Source organism: Peromyscus eremicus, chromosome 3 (genome assembly GCF_949786415.1).
Source record: "Peromyscus eremicus chromosome 3, PerEre_H2_v1, whole genome shotgun sequence".
Lineage (NCBI taxonomy): Eukaryota > Metazoa > Chordata > Mammalia > Rodentia > Cricetidae > Peromyscus > Peromyscus eremicus.
Genome location: NC_081418.1, coordinates 68782988 through 68801256, shown reverse-complemented (window position 1 = coordinate 68801256; position 18269 = coordinate 68782988). Strand labels below are relative to the sequence as shown.

General features: G+C 46.8%; 1 protein-coding gene across 1 annotated transcript in view; it reads left to right on the top strand.

Annotated features, from left to right (window-relative positions):
* Jazf1 (JAZF zinc finger 1) overlaps positions 1-18269 on the top strand; it is a 315105-nt gene that overhangs the window by 286526 nt on the left and 10310 nt on the right. The gene's annotated exons all lie outside the window — the stretch shown is intronic.

Sequence of the window (18269 nt, the reverse complement as noted above, 5' to 3'; positions counted from 1 at the left end):
AACCTCAGAGGAAGCCCCGTGCTCTGCTCAGGGCGCAATAGCCATGCTGTCCTCTGCCCATCTCTCCCTGGGGAGCATCTCAGGCTTGGCTTCTTCACCCCAGTGGATTCTGTGGTGTGGGAACTGGGCCAGAGCTGGCTAGAGCTCACAGCCTATTCGTGACTGCCCTGGCCTCTGGGTCGATAGACCCAGGCCTCCAGCACCAGAGCCCTGTGCAGAGCCTGAGATGAGTTCATTTGCTCCCTATTGTGAGCTCTTTTTCCAAAACTGAGGTTAAGGACCGACAAGTAAATTTCACGTGGGCCCAACCAAAAGAGAGGCTAATTAAGATAGCTGTTCCACTTGGAACCCAGGCCTGGCAAATGCTTGGCCAAATTCCAGGTTACCAGGATGCTGATTGGGGGGGGAGGGGGGGCGTGACTAGTGTGACATCTTACAATAATTTTATCAGAGCACCTGCTTACCAAGCAAGATTTCAAAAAACAAAATGTTAGACCAACTTTCTGGAAACTCAAAGCAAGCAGCCAGGTCCAGTCCCTATTTCAGAAGGACAGTGTAGAGATGAGTCAAAGAAAACGACCGCCCTCCCCCAGATGGAAGTGTGGCTGCAGAGAAGTAGCCTAGGATCCAGGTGTGCGTCAGGGCAACGTGAAACAGCCGTCACATACGTCTCCTTAGGAATGAGTCTTTTGGTGGGAACATGGGGGTGTGGGGTTTCAGAATGACAGCTAGGGAGCAGAGAAGATTGGGTAGACATGTGACTTTGACCATCAGGAAACCCAGCCCCATAGTGCCAGCTTGATTGCAAGTACAAGTAATGGCGTGCCTAGCGGTGGATTCGTGAGCATACACAGAGATATAAAATCCTTACCACGCTAAGAAAGTTTTGTTCAATAGAGTTGGTAGGGAGAGGGAAATCCATTTTTAAATAAGAGAAGAAATTCAGTCAAAGAATGATGGTATTCTGATTCTGGTCTGCACTCAGGAAATGCTGTATTACAGTAAAAAGGAAGACAGATCTGAGGATGAAGTGCCTGGGTCTTTATCAGTTTTGAGGGTGAAGACACCCCTAGCCCCATCCCACCCCACCGCCAAACTGCAGGAACCAGATTTGACTTTCTTGATGAAGTTCCTGGTGTTGGAAGGGAAGTGATTGGTATGGAAGGATTTTCAGCGTTGCTATGCAGAACACACAAATCCTCCCAGTGAGAAAGGAGCCCAGTCCTCCATATAAGTAACCCTTGTAGACACTGGAATGTTTATGTTTGGCCCCAAATAGCTCTGGTTTTTACACAGCTGTAAAGCGTCTTGAGCTCCAGATATAAAGCACTTGTTGACTACTGTTACATAGCTTCATAAAAAGGGGCTGAGCAGCCGAGGCACTCTGCTGCTGTGGTTGTCCCTATCTTTTTACGCAAGGCTGTTTCCTGATATTGTTATTCCAGCGGAAAAAAAAACGAACTCAGTATAAACTACCTTTTTTACAAGCAGCCATCAGAAGGCCCAAAGACAATAAGGAGCCTCTGCATTTATATTTTTAACCTAAGATTACAGATCTAACTAGCAGGGAAGCAAAGTCGCTTTAATTATGAATGTTTCTCATTGTGGTCGGGAGTGTAAGTCAGTAACAGATGTTCATTTTTCCCCAGCTCAACTGTTTTTAATTCCTTCTCAAACATGGAGAGAGAAATCTTTAAACCTTTGCCAAAGTTCAATTAGCATGCCTGGCTGATGGTGGAAAATGCCCTACTTTGTTCCCCTCGGCCGGCTACCTGCCCTGGCTGCCCATGCCACAGAGCACAGGGAGAGTTCCAGCTGGCATGACATTTATGACCACAAAGTTAATTTGCAGAGAAAGCCTTTGGCAGGGAGGGGTCTGTTCACCATTTTATATATTTACTTATTTACCTTTTTCAGTTATAAATAAAATTGCACCATAAAACATTGTGGTGTAATGGCAGGAAGCCCAGCGTGTGTTAGTGTTGTTCTGCAAGCACTTAATGGCTTGCTTTCTGTGTGTGCAAAGTTGTAGAAGTCATGTGTAAGAATATGTTTACGGCCGAGGCTGTGTGACTTGGTTTATCATGCTTTTCCTATGTCGTGTGGAACAGACGGCTGTTCATTATTGAAAGACCTTTTTCTATGGAGAACGGGATCCTAGGGGGGAAGAGTTGATGTAAGAATGTCCAGTGACTTCCAGAGGCTGCGGGCCCACTGTGGCTCTAAAGGCTCGGCAGCAAGGTGGGCAGTGCGGTTGTAGTGGTTTGCCTGAGCGCCCCAGACACCCTTTCTCCATGTATTCAGTGAGTCCACCTGCACAGAGCAGAAGCCAAAGACAAATGACAGACAGATGAGACAGGCATACACACGGAGAGGTAAATGCAGTCAGTCTGCTAACGCAGAAGAAATGCCATCCGCCCCAACCACATGCTTCTAAGTCTAGACCCCACCGCCAAAATATTGGGATCATGATATAATTTACATTTGGGGTAAATTGACAGTTTCTAAACTGCCGTTTTTATTTTTTGTTTGTTTGTTTTTTTAACTGTCATTTTTATAAAAATATAATTGTTGGTTAAGCGGCGGCGCTCATCCACCGCCGGCGGCGGCCATGCCGACTACTGGATGCTGCGGTGGCGGAAGAATCACAAGCCATGGTTACCTTTCTAGAGCTGTATTGAGAGAAAGAGGGAGAGAGAGAGACAGAGACAGAGACCGCACAGAGGGGGGAGAATGTGGAAGGAGAGAGTGTGGAAAGAGAGGGCACAGAGAGGGCACGCCCGCTTTTTAGGCTGGGACGCCGTCGCGCAGGATGGTGACATAATTAAGGACATAATCCTTACAGTAATCACTTAAAACACTTCTCCTGGATGTTGAAGCTGACGAAGATGCCCCTGAGGTTGGCCGAGATGACCACATACAGAATGACGCATGAGTCACTTGGGCTGTGCTGAGGAGCCGCTCAAGGATCCTCACTGAGATACTGGAAAATGCTTCTCTATAGTCTCTGGCACACAGGTTGTCCCTTGGAATATCGGTCTAAATGACAACCCAGGGGACTCCCCAAGGGTTCTTGGTTCACCTTGAGACAAGTGGGGCATTGTCCCTATGGTGCAAGACAAAAACAAAGTAAGGAACACTGCTAGACCAGAGCCGAGGGACACAGCAGTACCCTGTGTGAGATGGTGCCTCTGCCCCCCAGGGAGGCTCTGGGTGTGTCTGAACTAGACTGATGTGAATATATGGGTCATTTGTGCTTGGTACTGGTCACAGATGGATGAGTAGGAGGATGGGGCAGTATTGACTACTCAGTGGTGTGAGCATTTAGCATTGGCAACTTCTGCCTTTTTATTTCCGTGGAGCCAAAAAGCACTGGCGCTTCCCACCTTCCGGTGAAGAGTAAGTGTTCTGAGGGAGTGTGCCACCCTCCTGTCCTCCATGGAATCAGGAAGCTCAGCTTTATTCGAAGGGCTTAGCTGGAGCTGTAAGGGCAGTCCAAGCTGCTGAGAAAGCATTTCTAGCTATGCTGCAGATTTTGAAGGAATCACTCACTATCTGAACCTCAGATTCCAAAAAGTAAGTGGGTAGTTGTGTCTGGGTAGACACACAGTCCTAGAGGACAGGGTGGCGTGGTAAGAGTCCATCGCCTGATTTGTGATTGCTGGCTTTCTGTTTGTATGGTGTGGGAAGCTAAATGGTAAGATACTGGAGTGGTGTTGACAATCTGGCGCCAGCTTCCATCCCCAGCCTTGACCTTTGCTGTGTATCACCAGGGGGTGATTGCCAAGGACAGGCCACTTCACCAGGCCTTGTCTTGTCCTCTGTAGGAGAGAAGGTTGGCATAGATCCTCTACCCTTGAAATTATATTTCAGTGACCTAATGGTGATAGCACAGAATGAGACATGGGTGTTTCTAACTCGACTCCCCCACCCTCAGGAAGATCCTAACGGATGGGAGTATTAGGATCCTAGGCAGAGAACTAGAAAGCAGAGTCCAAGCTTCTTAGAACTTCAAACCGATCTGGAAGACATGCACGAAAGGCCATACTGTGACCAGAGGAGACTGGGGAGATACCAGGTGCTTGGGCTGCAGGACCTGGAGATGAGCTGGGAGGACATCACCTTCAAAGTCCCAGAAGAGCGAGCTGCATTGAATGTAGTTAGGAAGGTAATGTTGGAGCAGAGCATCTAAGAGTGAGACAGAAATTCAAACCAAATTTGCATGGAAGGTTACAGTTGCTAGAACACATTTCCACTCCAGGAGGGACAAAAGGCAAGGCGTTGAGACACTGCCTTTGTTGCTGGATTTCTATTTGTGTTGTTCCCCTACAAAAGCTCCTTCCTACTCTAGGGTGATAATGGTGGGTGGGTACCTTCCTGGCCTGCCCTCCCGAGCGATTCCCAGAAAAAGGCAAAAGCAGTCCTCAGGTCTTCCGTGGGATTGCCACACAGGGAAGTGGCCCCCACAGAAGCACGGGTCAAGCTGTTATCTGTCGAATAAACAAGGAGAGGAAGCAGGGCAGGGAAGCAAGGCTCAGCTGCCATGTTTCCACCTCTGATGTGGTGCCAGTGGGACCAGCTGTCCCAGGTCACAGAAGACCCTGGCCTGGCCTTGTCGTTTGTATAAAACAGCTCCCATGCAAAGTAGCTGCTGGCCCTTGGAGCGGGACAGGATTTAAGTACTGGGGCCTTGGGTTCTTCCTGTAAATACGTCATTCATCCCATTTCCACGGAAGCCTTTGGGTGGCTGATGGGCGTCCCTTATTTTTATTGTCACTTGTTTGGGGACTGATAGGTGTCGTTTATCAGGTCCCAGCTGTTCCTGTTTACTGCATTAATAGAGGTCTAATAATAAACTCTTAGACTGGTTAGAGTCTGGGAAACCTGGAGCTTATCTTCATGTGGCACTGATGTGGCATCCTCTGTCTGCTGAACTATTTTGTAACAAACCCAGCTGTGGCCTGAGAATGCAGAATCTGCCATTCCACTTTGAGTGTATCCACAACGACCCTGAAAGGAAGAGGAGGTGGGGGCAGGAGAGAGAAAAGCGCCCAGCCGCCCTGTTCTGAAGAAGGGTGTGCTGCTGATGTGTGAGTGCCCACCCAGATCTCTACTGCCCTCTGCCACACACTGGCCCTGCCGTTCCACTGCCGGCTAGCACTGTCTGTGCATTTCCTTTTCCAGGGGTTAGGGTTGGGACTTGAAGGCGCCATCAGGTCCCAGAGATCCACAGTTTTCTTGGTGGTGGTCTGGGTTAAAGAACCCTACCCTGACCCACAGGCCATCTCACACCAAAAGTGATACACCTGTCACAGTTATCACAGCATCTCTTGAGCCATTTTTAAAATCAGCTGGACCCCAATGTAAAGAAATGTCGTCATCTAAGAAGTAGCCCCATACATCATGCGTGCTGTGGAATATATACCACGGTGGTTTGGACCGTGGGAAATGATGGAGCCAGCCAGCCATGCTGGAGTAAGCCTTTCTATGAGGGTCTGACCAGGATGCTCACACTAGGGTGGATGAGTCTGGAGGTGGCCTCAGGTAGCAGGAATAAAATAGAGCAAGCTGCAGCTTGGGCAAACACAGGCAAGAGCCTGGAGAAAGGAGGGAAAGACAGAAGGTTCAAGTCCCCGGGGAGGCAGGGGCTCCATAGCAGAGCTGCAGCCTATGCCCGTGACCTTGAGCAGCAGAGTTGATCAACTGTGTCACCCACCAGGTCTCTCGATGACCCTAAATCTTGAAAAGTCTAAAGAGCAGCATGTGGCAGTCTACTTGACTTACTTTGAGAAAACATGTGGGTCTTCCCGGGGAAAACTGCCATGAGCAGCAAGGGTCTGAGCATTCAGTTGCTCATCAGACCCCGGAGTGTGGAATCCACAGCAAGAGAATACTGGCAAAGAACAGGCGTGAGCTGTCCAAGGCCATGGAGTGGAATCTTCAATGAAGCCAGCCTTAGAAGCCTGGTTTTTAGGGCCCCAAGTGTCATCTCATGACCATGTGAGAGCTTGCTAAGGAAACAGAAAGGCAAGCTACAGCATCATCAGTCACTGGGCGCTCTTCCTTAGACCCCAGCCTTGTAAGCCTGTTCTGACAGCACATAAGGAGTGTGCATGGGGCGGGTCATATCATCGTCTTGCCTCTGGTGAATAGCACTTGCTTTTAGAGCGTGTTTTCAGCAATCTCTTGAAGGGGACATTCTTGCCCTTCCAGTTTCTTGCAGTCACTGTTTCCTAGTTTGACATCCTCATGACATTTGACTGAAATGCAGCCTGGCTGACCAGGACTCCTGCCTGGTACACAGTGTATAAAACAGCATCACTGGTGCTGTTGGGAAGCCAAACAGGCTTCTTAAACATCAGAAGTACTCTCATAAAACTCATTTTTCATGCAGCCCAGGCTGCAATTTCCACATGGGACGAAGTGTGAAACTCAGCTTTTATGGGAGCGCTCTGAGATCGCCGTGAACTTTCAGTGACTCTCACGACATTATTCCCTAGAGAAGCAACTTCTTTTCTGTTGTGGCACATTTTCATGTCATGGGCTCTGTCTGCAGAGAGACAATTACCCCTTTGCAGGAGGAATTGCTTGCTCGCTGACGGCCTGTAATTATTTCTCCTCCTGGCCACTGCAGTACTTTCTCACTGTCTCCCTCCCCAGACCTCCTTGGGAGCTTTCTCTCAGCACACCCTAATACCTGACTTGCCTGGAGGTGTGCCCACGCCTTCTGTGTCATGACTCGGCACGGCAGCACTGGGCCTGCTGCAAGCTTCGGCCAGAAGCTTAGCGCTGCCGAGAAAGGACACAGTTCCAATCAAGCGACAGTTTGCCTTGCTTTGTGCCCAGACTTGGGGTCATTCAGTGAGCCCTCAGGCTGGGTGTGGTAGCCCAGGCCTGTAATTCCAGCACTTGGGAGGTGGAGGCAGGGGAATCATGAGTTCAAGGCCAGCCTGGGCTACAGGAGATCTTACCTTTCTCCTTAGCTCTGGCCCACCTCTGCCCTTGCGTGGTTCATGGTGTGATGGTGAACTATGTGAGTGCTCACGGCATGCACAGCTCATCAGAGAGATGGCCATGTATCTTGTTTATTCCCAGGTCTCCAACAATATGAGCGAACTACTGAAAATATAACCCTGAATGTAATAGATCTATAATTATATACTTTAATTTATTCAATATAATTCAACAGAATCATAAATCAGCATTATATTTTTCAAAAGCTTTCTAAATTAGCATCCTAGTCTCCTCTATTAGAAAAATAAACCATATCTTAAGCATCTCTATTTATTTTTGGCAGATAATTCGAACTAAATTTGTTCTTACACACACACACACACACACACACACACACACACACACACCACATGATCTGCAGTACTAGATGGCCATTCATGTTAGGCAAATACTTTACCACTAAGCTACATCCCAGCTTCTTAACAAGATCATTTCCTCTTTGGCTTTGTGGCCCATTTGTTATTTCTTTCAAGCCAGTGACTTTAAGATATTGATGAAGACAGAAATCCCACCCCGCAGTGGCAGGATATACCCCTGTGTGGCAGAAATGGACCAAACGCTTATGTGCACTACTTCATCCAGTCTTCACAGCAGCCTGGGAGCTCAGCCCCAGGTTATCTCCAGTGTCCAGTGAGGAAAGGGAGCTGTAGAGAGGTGGAGGGAAGGGAGGTGGAGAGAGGTGGAGGGAAGGGGGTGGAGAGAGGTGGAGGGAAGGGAGGGGTAGAGAGGTGGAGTGGTGAGGCTGTGGCCACCAGATGATTGTAAGAGCCCGGATATTCACAGGGCTACTTCTGAGGCCCTACACCTGCTCCCAGCTCCAGTCACTTGCTTTGGTTTTTGCAGTAGTCCTAACCTCGTTTCATGGAAGTGTGTGTGTGTGTGTGTGTGTGTGTATGTGTGTGTGTGTGTGCATGTCTGTGTACACATGTGCTCTCACCCCCTTGTATATACTCTGGCACATTTTAGTCCTTAATATCATTGTCATGGTTCCTTCATTCTATTGTATAAAACTCTAGTGTCTATTTGACTAAGTATTATTACCAAAAACCTACATGGACTATATCGTGGTACATCATCCTTCAGTGCCCCAGGTTCTGCATGACTTCTTCTGTTCCCAAGAATGAGCTGAAGACAAGCTCAGACAGGAGTGAGAGGGATAAGAACAGTCCTTCCAGAAGTCATCGCATACACTACACACACACATACACACACACCCCAGAACTTGGCTGTGAGCATGGAAGAGAGATGGAGGAGTCTGCTGGTACCTCTGTTCACTCCCCTACCCTCCTTCCAGTAAGGCCTTTGCTCCTTTGTTCCCTGGGTCTGGCCCAAAGTACTGCCCTTCATGACATGAGGCAGCTCACCCTTCATGACATGACCTGGCAGGTGGGCCCTTTCCTTAGGCTGTAGGACTGGAAACTATGTCAGAGAACCCATTACAGATCCACAACCTGGAGCCAGAACAAGTAAGGAATCCTGGCATGCTGAGGAATTTTCCTCTTGTTTTAGTACTGGGGGTTGAACTTAGGACTTATGTATGCTAGGTAGGCCCTCTCTACTGCTAAGCTACAAACTAGGCCCCCTTCTCACTTTTTGTTTATCTTGAAAGACTTATTTTGTTTTTAACTGTATGCTGTTTGGGGAAGGGTATGTGCACATGAGTGCATATGCCCACAGACACCAGAGGCATCTAATACTCTGCAGGTGGAGTTACAGGCAGTTGTGAGCCACCCACACGGGTTCTGGGAATCGAATTCAGGTCCTATGAAAGAGCAGTAAATGCTCCGAACTGCTGAGCCATCTTTCCAGCCCGCGCTTTTGTTTTTAAGACACGACCTCACTAAGCTGCCCAGGAAGGCCTTGAACCTGTGATCTTCCTGCCTGGTGCTGGGGCTCAGCCTGTGTCTCAAATGTCTAGAAGGGGACACTGGGGACATAGGTTGTGCCTGCAGGACTTCTGTGTGCAGGCAATCAGAATGGGCTTCTTGGCAGAGATGACACTGAGCAGAAAGTCAGGTGAGCAGCTGAGAGGTGACAGGAGAAAAGCAGTGTCCATGGGGACCCCAGGGAAGGCCAAAGTTGACACCGTGAGTCAGCGCAGTGACTGCATGGCAATATGACTAGAAAGACAAGGGGACACACACAGAACAGAGGAGGGGCTTAAGTGGCCCTAGACAGAGGAGATAAACCATTTTAGAGTAACAAAGCACTGACTAATGTGAGTGCTCCACCAGAGGTGATCCACCCCAGAGACTGCACTGCCTGTCCTTCTGACATGCCTGGCACCTACCTCCGTCTTCGTCCCTCACAATGAAGCAGAAGTGATCCAAGGTAGGAAGAAAGGTAATGCCAAGGCCAAGGAGCTTCCATTCCACACAGCAGTTTGCACATATATGTGCTCTTGAAGTGACGGGAAACCTTCTGCACAGGCTGGAATAGTGATCCAGGAAGCTGAAGAGCTGGAGCAATGTGAGTGATGCATGCAGTACCTTAGAGCTGTGGATTTCTGTCAGTGACTGTGGTGAGAGCCACACAACACTGCAGATACACTGAAACCACTGGCATGTGTGTGGCTGGAAATGGGCAGCTGTGCAGTGGGTGACTTGTATGTCTGCCCAAAGAAACTGAAGCAGGTGACATCTCTGAATGCAGCAGTATAAGTAAAAGTGACTCTGCAATGACAGGCAGCAGCAGCTTCTCACAGCCCTTAACAGATATAGGAGGTGAGTTTTCTGGGGGTGCTGAGCCCCAGCACCAGCCAGGGCCCAGGGTCTGGGTGTGGGTCTCAGGATGTTTAGATACTAAGTGAAGAGCCATCCCAAGTGTCACAAGTCCAGCACCTCACCGAGTAGTAGTGCTGGCAGGTGGCCTGTGTCACTGGGATAAGCAGACCCAAGACAAAAGGCCTACAGGTGCCACCTGGAGTCAGGACAGTCACCCTGGGCAGCTGTACTCATACTTTACCCTAGTGTATGAACAGACACAGAGGGAGGGGTTCCAGTACAGCAGTGTCAGCTATCAGATTCCAACAGGAGTTTGTCTTGGTCACTGTTCTATTGCCATGAAGAGACACCATGACCAACACAACTTATAAAAGAAAGCATTTAATTGGGGGCTTGCTCACAGTTTCATAGTGTTAGTCCATGATCATTAGCGGGAAGCAGACAGGCATGGTGTTGGAGCAGTTGCTGAGAGCTTTACATCCTTATTTGCTGGCAGCAAGGAGAGAGAGAGAGAGAGAGAGAGACAGAGAGAGAGAGACAGAGAGAGAGAGACAGAGAGAGAGAGAGACAGAGAGAGAGAGACAGAGACACTAGGTTTGTTGTGGGCCAGTGACACACCTCCTTTTGTAAAATGGGAGGAGATAAACAATATTGGAGACTAGGGTCCGGGGAGCATGCAGAGCAGAGTTCAAGTTCCCAGCCCTCATGTAGATGACCATGGCTGCCATGCCTGTAACCTCAGCACTGGGAACAGAGATGGGTAGATCCTGGTAGCTCGATGGCCAGCCAGCCCAGCCAAAGCAGCATGTTTCAGGCTCAGTGAGAAACCCAGACTTAAAGGAATATGGCAGACAGCAATAGAGGGGTGCACTCAACCTCCACATCCACACATGGGCACATGTACTGCACACGCAATTGGAGGTAGTCTTGGAGGTATAGCATTTGAATAAAGAGAGTTTCCAGAAAGATAGAAGACAGAGAACCTTGAGAAAGGGGGACACAAAGAGATGTCCAAGTGGGGGTGAAGCCAAACCCCAGAACAGAAGCCACCAAAGCCTGGCCTGTGGGGGACAGTTAGGTCAGGGTCAGCACTAGAGTAAGCATGCTCGGAGAATCACGGAGAATAAAAAAGCAAGGAGAGGGGAGGTGGGGTGGGTGCCTGGTGATGAGTTTAAGCACAGGAAGTTTCCGGTTCTACAGAAGAGTTTGCATTGAATTCTGGGAAGCAGTGTGGGATACTAGTTTGACACACAGGCTCTGGTGTCAAACCATAGGCACCTGCCTTGTTCTGCCACAGAAGAGCACTGTGACCTGGGTGAGTCATTCTGCTTCTCGGAGCCTGTCTGAAGTAATATGAAGAGAATTTAACCAGATATGGTTGCACATACCTGTGATCTCGTGACTCAGGAGGCTGAGGCAGGGGGATCACATGTTCAAGGCAAAGCTGAGCTACATAGTAAGAACCTGTCTCAAAAATAAATTAAATAAAAATGACTGTTTATGAAGCAAACAGACCTTACAGACGTACTCTTAAGGGTTCAAACCAGGGAGTAGACAAGCTTTCCTTTAGACTCCATCGTTTTTCTAGCTGTCCTGACTAACTGAGCCTCCATGTTCTGCCGGCCCGAGATCAGTGCCCCTCCCCTGCTCTCCCCCGCCTGCCTCCCTCCTCCTCTAAAGACATTTTACATAGCTCCTTTTAGATTGATTTGGCACTGTCTCAGATTAGCCCTCGAACTCAGCATCCTTCCTCAGCCTCCTATACCAGGGAGAATTCAGGAGTCACCATCACCAGGCCCCTCCTCCTGAGTCTCACAGGTTCTTACAACCCACGACGGCCACAGCTAAGCATCGAAATGATAAAATACAAGTCAAGATAAGGGAGCCTGGCTTGTTACAGGCAGGTTTTGTAGGCATTGTGATCATTTGTTTGGTTTGCCTGTTTTAGAAACATTCTATTTATTGTTTTTAAGTAAAAGCTTTTTTTTTTTTTTTTTTTTTTTTACTTTACACATACGGGTATTTGGCCTGCAATGCCCGCAGAGGCCAGAAGGGGGCACTAGAACCCCTGGAACTTGCATGTGGATGCTGGGACTTGAACTTGGATTCTCAGGAAGAACATCAGTCCTCTTAACCACTGAGCCATCTCCCCGATCCCTTTATAATATTTTAAAGCTTAACTACTAAAACAGGAACATTGTTATAATTTTGGAGCATTTTATTTTAGAAATTAGACTTTGGCTTAGTTATTTGATACTGTTTGAATATTTAGAAATATTTGTTAAGTGGATTTATAGGTAGAAACATTTAGCAATTAAACAAGTATAAGTAGTCCTTAAATTTTTTTATTTCTTTCATTAAAATTTCTTGCTGAGTGTGGTAGTGCGTGCCTATAATCCCAGCACTGAGAATCACACATTCAAAGCCAGCCTACTCTACATGAGTTCCAGGCCAGCCAGGGCTACACAGTGAGGCTCTGTCACACAAACCAAAGAGCTGGGGCTGGAGAGATAGCTGATTGTAAAAATAAATCTTTAAAAATTTAACCTAATGAGCAAACACAAAAAACAGACCATGCCTGAGTGTGGTAGTACAAGCCTGTAATACCAGCACCCATGGAATGAAGGCAGGAGGATCCCAAGTTCAAAGCCAGCCTAGCAAGATCCTATCTCAAACAAATAACAAAAAACAAAAACAACAACAACAACAACAAAACCAGGCCTTCACGTATTAAAGATTCAGGTAACAATGATGTGAAATAAGGTGTTGGGTGTTTCTGTTGTAGGAAGTTGGCAAGTGAAAGCTTTTGTTTCTGTTTTGTTTTGTTTTGTTTTTGTGAAGACTGTACATGGGTCAAGAGTAGAGGTTGGGGCTGGAGAGATGGTTCAGTGGTTAAGGATACATATTGCCCTTGCAGAAGACCCAGGTTCCGTTCCCAGCACCCACACTGGGAAGCTCCCAACCCCAGCTCCAGGGGATCTGATACTCTCTTCTTGGCCTCTGCAGACACCCACACTCATGCACATACCCACACACAGACATTCACATATACATATAATTTAAAAATAAAATGAATCCTTAAAAACAGTAAGACTTGCTGTGTAGTCCAGGTCACCAGCGTTCAGATCGCAGCACATGAGTGGCCAGACGTCTCCACAAAAGCCTGTTACCTCAGCTCCGAGACAGTCAGTCGAAGACAGGATGGTTGCTGGGGAGGGGCAGTGACATCCCATGAGCTGAGCCTGGGAGCAAGGAGGTGAGGAGTGCTCCAGGAGCACGTGGTCCTGGAGGAGCCACTCGTGGTCCTGGAGGAGCCACTGGTGCTCCCTACTGTCCTCACCACCCCCAGTTGGTGTGGATGTTGTTTCAACCCCAGTAAATCGGGCATTGCTGATGAATGGTAGGCCTGTGGTGGGCAGAGGGGTGCCCTGCGGATCTGTTTGCTGGAACCTGACACCCAGCAGGGTCTGAATTTGCTGTTACTGCACTTACCACCGCTGCTTGAACATTCATGATGCCCACTGTAAAAAAGCGGCATGTCGGGTTTCTGGGGAAACGTCACTCTTCTGTTTAGAACTAGAGGATGAGTGGAGCTTTCTCTGGTAGTAAAGAGCTCCGGGAAGGGAAGTGAGAGCAGAGAGTGGAGGAGAGAGGACAAGATGAGAAATGACCCTTGTTGGCCCATGAGAACAAATGGCAGAAACAGCCAGGCTTGCACACAGCGACATGGGGTCCGTCCAGATGCGAACAGATGTGTGGGGTTGATATTCTTCATGTGACTCACAAAACCCATTTCTTTTAAAAACCTTTGCCGACAACCTGTGAGAGTTTCTAGGCTCTCCTTATTTCCCTAACTGGAAATGCTGCCTTAAGCAACCAAGGCACAAAAACCCTCCCTCCTCTCCCAACTCAAGTCCTGGCTGCCCTGTGCCCCTGTGGGGCCAAAAGGTGGAAAACTCAACCCAAGCAGATCAGAGCTGCCGTGTTTTCCCTACAACATAGCAGCTTAAATTATGTTTTGTGTGTATGTGGTGATATTGTGGCCCCCAATATATGTGCACCCTAATAAACTTATCTGGGGTCAGAGAACAGAACAGCCACTAGATATAGAGGCCAGAAAATGGTGGCACACACACCTTTAATCCTAGCATTCCAGAAGCAGAGATCCATCTGGATCTCTGTGAGTTCAAGGCCACACTGGAAACAGCCAGGCATGGTGACACACACCTTTAATCCCAGGAAGTGATGGCAGAAAGCAGAAAGGCGTGAGGACCAGTAACTAAAGCCTCTTTAAGCTTTTTAGCTGAGATCCATTTGGATGAGAACACAGAGGCTTCAAGTCTGAGGAAACAAGATCAGCTGAGAAGTTGGTGAGGTGAGGTTGGCTGTGGATTGTTCTGTTTCTCTGATCTTTCAGCGTTCACCCCAACACCTGGCTCTGGGTTTGTTTTTATTATAAGACCTTTTAAGATTCATGCTACATGTGTAAGCATTAATGACGATCATGGTCACACTGCTGAATCCTTGTCTAAGACCCTGAAGCTCAAAGAAGTGTCACTTGCCTGGGCTCAAACAGCTTGTGTGGGCAGCACCTGGGCCCAGCCTGGACCCTGGCTGCACTGGAGAAATGTGCTGTTGACATTAGTCCTAATCTTTAAGTTGCAGGGAAGAGAGCTGTACCACTTTCGTGGAAAATCGGCTTGTAAAAGCCACCATGTGAACCCAGCTCTGACAGCACTCAGTTCTAGGAGAGAACTAAATACAGACAGGTCCATCTTGTACATCACTCCCAGGCAAGGGAGGTGATGAGTTTCATGCGGTCCCCTGGGGCACTGTGGTGCACCAGTGACTAGGGTTATATACATGTGCCCAGTCTGGTGCCCACAGTGCTGCTTTATTCATGCTCACACACTACCTTTGACTCTGAAAGTACCCTATATTATGACATCCCTGCCTGTCTGCTTTGGCTGTGGCCCATGTGGTTTCCAGCACCCCTGTCCAGCCCCCCTCAGGGTCTGGTCCCTTTTGATCCAGTTTAGTTTGAAGGTTTTATCTTCTACTGGGCTTCATTAAGGGGCTTCCCCACCTCCTCCCCCAGGTTATAAATGCTGAGTGGTTCTTGGTGTTCAGATGGACAAATTAGCCCAATTAGATGGGTAAATTAGTCATTTTTATTTTCTGAAGTCCTGCCTTTCCAAATCACATTTACAGCTTTCTAACCAGCAATTTAAAGGGCACCAGCATGTGGCCTTTGTTTAGGAGTAAAATGTCTTATGCAGTGCCCTACTTAGAAATAGCCTTAGAGCTTTGCTCAGGACAGACTGGGAAAGTGGCCAAGTGATACCCCAGTCGTCTAGTGTGAGCATTTCCAAGCTTGTTCTCTTTTATTTTAGGTAGTGATGGGTGGGTGTCATAATCAAGTATAGGGGGGTTGACTAAAACCCACTTCTAATTCCCAAGCCTCATTTTAGTAAAAAACAAAACAAAACAAAAAACACTTTTTCTGTACCCTTCCCTCTACCACCCCATACTCTCTGCAAGGGCTGCTAGCAGGTACCAAAACAGAAAAGCCTGGATTCTACCTGAGTAAGTGGTGAAGAGCCAGCAAACGTGCAGGAAGTTAAGATGGACCCTGTAGGGGAACTGGGGAGCTGTACCTTAGGTTAGGGAAGCAGCCGAGGGGAAAGCGGCATCCCTTCATAGCTCATAGAGAACATGGACACCTCTTAACCCCCACAGGGCTCGGATTCCTCCCCACCTCACAGTTACCACAGGATTAAATGAGATAAAGCATGGAGCTCACTTGAAACATAGGAGGCACTCAATAAATGAGAAGTCCCTCCTTCCTGGACCCTTTCAACGTGCAGTCTCGATGATGGCGTCCTTGGCTGCTGGCTCAGCTGCTCTTCAAACAGTCTTATTAATGCCTATTAAAATGAAACCCAATAAAAGTGCCAATATTTGGTGTTGAAATAATTGATGTTGCAGAGCGAGCCTATGAAGCACCTAGGCAGGCCCCTGGTGCAATTTAGCCTCACACCTGGGGGATGAATTTCACAACTGTAATTGCTACCATATAATTCTTATTAATGTTGTGCTATAATTCCTATTTATTCCACGGGGCTTGTAAATGCATTAGGACTTGTCAACATATTATTTTACACTGTTTATGATCTGTAGAATTATGTCCTTCAGGGTTGTATTGTGCAAAAGTGCAAACTAAATGACTTTGGGCCTCCCTCATTAAAAAGAGTAAAATGGGACCACTGTTGAAGTGGTTCTCCATCCCGGTTGTCCTGAAGCCAGAGAAGCCAAGTCTTAATTCAATTCCAGGCAAAGTCCCTTTCATCTTTACGAATATAAAAGGATCCATCTTCCATCCTGAGTGGCGATTCAACAAATCAGGTCTGCTGGGAAATGTGTAGCCAGAGGGCAGATGAGATAGGTGGGGAAGGAATGTTCTCTCTACCAGAAGCCAGACCTGCACCTTGTAGCTCTTGGCATTTCTGCCCTCCTTGCTTCCTGGCTTGGGGTGACCCCACTTCAGTTCCACAATAGCCTCCATAGGCTAAAGATCCAACAGGTATCCCCTCCTAAGGACAGATACCTAAAATGTATGAAGCTCAATTCCCTCCCAGAACTGTTTGTAGTTTCTAGACTAGGAAAGCAGAAAACCAAGGGACAGAGTTCTGCCCATCAGAATGTCGGGATCTGGCTTGTGTATGTATTGAGAGGGTTTGTCATTGTTGACTATTTGTGCTTGGACCCTTGAAGTGACTAGTGACCTCCTCTCTCTCCTTCCTCGATCCAAAAGGGCCACGGATCTTTCCAAGTTCCTCCCTACTATTTTCTGAGTCTCTCTGTATGTCCTGGGTCCTCCAAAACCTCTATGGCTAATTTTGGTCAGCAAGCTCTGCCCTCTGATTCAAGGTAAACTTTATTAGCAGTCTTGGGAGTGTCAGAGTGCAATCAAAATATCCTACAACATTTCTCTGTTTTTGTCTAAATAAAAAGGGAAGGTTTTTACTCTAATACAGTGAAACTATATACAGTAAGAAAAATTATCGGGTAAGAATTACATCTACAATGTCTAGTCTATTTGCATTTGCAAATTCAGAAAAAATACTCCATTATCTATCCTACTTGGTGAGTCCAAAGTTTTGTTCCTAATTCACTTTCTATCCTAACCTACATTTACCAACCCAAAACTATCTTTTTAGACCTCAAAACATTTTCTTAAACAATTTATGCTTTTATGTCTCAACCTTATATACTTTATACCTCTTTTGTGAGTTTCTTTTATGAATTTGGTAAACAAGAAAACTGTAAAACTATAATTATCTATTCTTCAACCCCATCAGAGACCTGAGAAGGATAAAATATTACCTGAGTAAACAGGAAGTGCAGAGCAAGCAACTTCCAAAATTATAGAAATGTCAGAGACATCTGGCTGCCTGGACAGTCACCCAAGGTTCCTCTGCAACATTGGGGCACCCATCTTCAGCCTACAGGCCTAGAATATCTGACAGACTTTTCTGTGAAGCAGGAATTTTTGAAGGACTGTTCTACCTTGTCTTGGCAAAGTTTGGCAATCGCCTTCTGTGTCCTGCTTGTCCAATGTGGACAACATGCTGTCAGCAGTTGAGGCAAAGGCAGTTTCTTCCCAGTGGCTAACTATGCCACCCTGAAAGCAAGCTCCACATGGAGGTTCTTAGATGCCCATCATCTTTTTTGAAGAGATTGGTGCTACCAGGAGCAGATGTGTCTCACTGTCATGAAAAGCACTATGCTATTAAAACATCTTAAATGCCATATTCTGTAGATCTCTGAAGTGTTTGGAGACCATCTGTCTATTTAAAATATATCTGTTTGACTTTAAAAACATACCTAACATGGCCACAAATCTGATTGTTAGATGACTAACTACTAACTTGTATTTCTTAATTATCCTAAATAGTTTGTAATAATAACTTTCAAGGATTAGAAATTTATATTGCATTGCTAAATGAGCTGCATATATACAATACCTTAAACAAGAATAGAAACATATATACAGTACAACAAAATTAACCTTAAATTTGTATCAATATATAAAAGTCAATACCAATGTAAAATATTTAAGACTAATAGTTGCTTTTTTTAGTTTAAAAGTAGTTTCAATAATCTACTCTTTTATTCTATCATTTCTATATCCCTTTTCTTTTCAGAAAAAGATCCTTGAATCCAACCTCTTTTGTTTAGTTTTTTTTTTCCTGACCATAACCCCTTAAACATAACAAACATATACAACCCACCAAAAACCACCTACCCCACTTCTTGGGAATGTGGGCTTTGTGTTCTCTAGACTGCTTCCTGTTATCTGGGGGTAACAGCATCTTTAGGGGACCCTAAGAAAATTGAGATAATGGTCAAGTCCTAGGAGAGCTAGCTGAATTATTTTTTTGTTTAGTCTCTATGTGGTGGGGAAAATATAGGGCTTATCTGAAGTCTTGGCTGAAGTAGTCTGTGAGGCTGGACCAACTCAGCTGGCAG